Here is a 4,204-nt window from a genome sequence, read left to right as displayed (position 1 = left end):
CTAGTAGAGAAAAGTGCAGGAGATGATCTCTGTGGTTGGGAAGATGAGGATACTATGATCGTGGATGATTGAAGAGGGATTGTGGTAGATGGATGAATGATGGTTTGGAATGGAGGTGTGGGTGGTTGACTTCGCAGTGAGGTAGTTGAAATGGGTGATGTAGACAAAAGAGTCTCACTGTTAGACTCTTGTGGTGATTTCCTCACTCTTTTCCTGGTGGGAAGAGGTAACTCAGTTGGCTGGATGCCAAATTTTTCACTTTTCAATCTGGTTAGGGGATGAGCAGGATTGTACTGCGAAGTCACACTGCTTTGAGATTTATCAGACCCCTGAGGAGAAATGGAAAATCCCTGAAGTTTGTGAATCAGAGATTCGACTCCAGGAGGTTTAATGGTAAATTGGTCTGAAATATCATGGTGTGTAGCAGCGATTGATACTCGAGCGACTTCCGACTCTGGATTTAAATATACTGTAGAAGTCGGGGGAGATGATAAGGGCGATTTACTCTCAGAATGGTATTTAGATTTTGATTTAAGTGTCATTCATAGTTCAGGCCCTCCTTCTAGCGCCAAATATGTTGAGGCCCCAAAAATCGGGTCGACAACAAGGGGGATACCCACCCGGTCCGGACCTTGGTTGGTAGCTCCTTATCCGTTTGGTATAGTGGGTCCGACTGGGGATAATGGGACCAGTTTCCCAATCTAAGGGTGTGTGTGTGTGCAAAGTTGGATGATGTTGATCTAAGAGTTCTAATCTAAGCTACTTTAATCTAATTCTATGCTATTGTAATCTAATGAAAAAAGCACATCTAATCTATGCTAACCCTGGGTGTATTTCTTCTATTATGCGATCTAAAGAGATTTCAAACAATAACTGGTAATAAAGATCATTCAACTATCATAAGAATGGAAATCAATTGAGATGAACCACTTTGCATAAAAAGTTAGGCAAAACAGTTGTGAACAGCATATCGCATAATAAGTTATTCATATATCAAACATAAATAAATGACTCCACCGTACAAAAGTGCCAAATGGTAACTCACACATTCATGCAATAACATATAAACAACTAAAAACTGTATATCACTTTAAGAATATAAGCAGAAATGGCCAAGAGATAAAAGTACCATTTATGACTGGTCCTACTCATAAGCTTCAAGTAATGATTTATCTCTCCTTGTTCTGATATCTACCAAGAGTACAGAAGTGCAACATCAGTAGCAGATATCAAATGCAAAAATTAATAAACCTTGATCCATTCATTCATCAAAACCTCCTCTGAGGGTACAAAAGTGCATGTTCTGAGGACAAGTTTTTGACAAATTTCCGGACCCTTCTCTAAATGCACGAGAAGGGTTTAAATACTGCTAACTAAATAACTTAATTACATAAATTTCGGATACGGTTTAAATGACTGCCCTTTACCTAAGCAAATTTATTTCTAAAAATCGAATCTAATTTCTAACTATTTCTGCATTTGCTCCTTAGCATTGCGAGCATGCAACATTTGCCTGGGAAGAGTCGACTGGTCGTCTTCTGTTTTTGTTTGAGCTAAGAAAATAGAAATGGCAAGCGTTGGCACCACTTTTTAGTAAACTAGAAGATATTTTTGAGAATCATCTTCTGGTTGGGCAAATATACTGCGTGTATGCTTGGTAACAACCTAGATTCCTCTTAAACTGCCTCTGCTTTTGCTATCTTGGTTTCCGGACTCGTGGATGACTAAGCAAGTTAGGGACTTTACTTTCTGAACAATTTTCTTAGCGATGCGCGATTAGCGCATAGGTTCTAATCGCGCATCAAAAACTGCCTTCGTTCTTTGATCTGGGCCTTTCTGGTGCATTTTCCGCCTTTAGCGCTTTTTCCTTTACCGAGCATGAGCTTCAGAATTTTGCAAACATGCTGCTTTTGTGAGTTTTTTACCTTGAGTGTCGAATCGCCTATTGATATCAGCATCTATTCAGTAACACTCTGAAATCTGCGTTTCTGTTGCATGCGATATCCGTTTATGAGGGCATCTCTTCTATGTTCTCCGAGCTTTGACGCTTTCCCTCTTTCCTTAGAATTTTCCTGCACATTGCTTCATGTTGTTCCCTATTTTTTATTCCTGCAGTTCACGCAAAGGAAAAGAGTAATGATAATAAATTTTGATATGAAAGCTTTAAGCTCTACGAATGTATAAAATCATGACACCCACGGTGAACTAACTTTTCGAAAAACACAAAACTTTCCTTCATGAATACCTTGGCGTACATTCATTAATCTTCTTTAAGGCGTGCGCCCAATTTTTGGTTTAGGGACAGTTTTTCTTAAATGCTGAGCCGAGGAGAATTTGCGATGGGTGATTTCTGCGACTCGTATCGCAGCATCGCAAGATCGCAGATCGCATTTATCGCAGATTGCATTTATTGCAGATCGCATTTATCGCAGATCGCATTTATCGCAGCATCGCGGCATCGCAGATCGCAGATCCCAGATCGCTGCAATTTGTTAAGTCATTCGTGTGCTGTTTATGCAACATTGTGATATGCGATGTCGCATATCGGCCATCGGAGATTTCTTAAGATTCTCATTTATGGGCGCTTCTTAATGTATGTGATGTGATGAATTTAGCGCCGCTTCTTCGCAGTTGTTTTAATGTGCTCATAATGAAATGCTTCACTCTTCTCCGTGTGATGTATTTTTTAGGAGTATAATACAAAAAAAAATTATAAAATCATTTTGGATTTTTTACTAAGGGTCCCCACTTCTTTAGTGTTATTGCTAATACTAAAGAAGTAGGGGGGTTGTTGGTGGTCACAACAGGTCCTGAGCTCCAATTCGGCAAGGATGTGGCGAAGAGTCGCCCGAAACATATGTTCCTCTTCGATAGTCAATACGATTCCATCATATCATAATGATCGGATTCTCTGCAGATCGACCTCTTTAGGCACTTCCTCGATGGGAGGCAGCGGTTCTTAAGTTCAGTCTATCCTTTCCACACAAGGTATGTCCAGTGGAATGAGCAAAGGATAAAATCTTCAAAAATTCTACCACAGTTAATCAGCAACCACACTCAATCACTCGCACGGTCATATTATTCTCCTATTTCCCTCACAGGCTCATATTTCTCTGATACCACATATTGAAAATGAAATTAACTCAGAAAAATAGATAAATCACACATAAAAACCAGACACAAAATATTGGCGGAAAAAGGCTTCAGCCTCAGGTATTCTCTCTCACATTTTCATTCCTTAAAATAATTGAATATAGTGTTACAAATAAATAGATGAGAGATAGTGTTCTCAAGATAGTGCATGCTATCTTAGACACTTTTGGTTGAGATAATTTCTCCTTTGGTTGAGATAATTTCTCACTAGACACACACCAATATAGGAGTTACCTAAACTAACTCCTATCTTAGAGGAACAACCCAAGAGTTAGGCACAAATTCCTAACTTGGAATATTTAATTTATTTATTTATTTTTGGATTTATTATTGTTTTGTGAGAGAGGCTAACAAAGGCTTTGTATAATTCCTATGTATTTCCACCTTGTATGATAATACAGATAGTGGGGTTTTTAGCTGAGGATTTCCCCAAAGCATTTTCTTGTGTATTATGCATTGATTCTTCTTCTTCTGGTTATATTGTTTAGCTTGATATTTAAGCTTCTACAAATTGATAGTAGAATTAGATTAGATTATTTTGCTTTGGTATATTTCATTATCGAGTTAATCTATAGTCATATTTTCTACATGATCTTAGTGTGAGATTTGTAGAGAATTTGCAAAATTTCTACAAAAAGAAGATGACTTTTACAACTCCATGGGGCACTTTTATGTATGCCAAGATTCCCTTTGGACTAATGAATGTTGGTGCCACTTTTCAAAGGGTTATGGATATAGCCTTTGTAGGGGGGAAACACAAGTTTGTGGTGATTTACTTGGATGATATTACAGTTTCTCCAAATCAGATGAGGAACATATAGAGCATTTTTAGCAGATGTTTCAGAAGTGTAGAAGATTTAGCCTATCTTTAAACCCCAAGAAGTCTCATTATTCTCTAAGGGAGGGAAGATTATTAGGCCACATTGTGTCAAAAACGGGAGTTAAAATAGACCCAAAAAGAGTCGAAGAAATTAAAGATGTACCTCTTCCAAGGAGTAAAAAGGAGATTCAGAGCTTCATGCAAAAAATAAATTTCTTAAGAATATTTGTC

The sequence above is a fragment of the Pinus tabuliformis genome, chromosome 3_1 (genome assembly GCF_031772625.1).
Source record: "Pinus tabuliformis cultivar Carrire ecotype Pingquan chromosome 3_1, CPIR1, whole genome shotgun sequence".
NCBI lineage: Eukaryota > Viridiplantae > Streptophyta > Pinopsida > Pinales > Pinaceae > Pinus > Pinus tabuliformis.
This window is presented reverse-complemented; position numbering follows the sequence as displayed.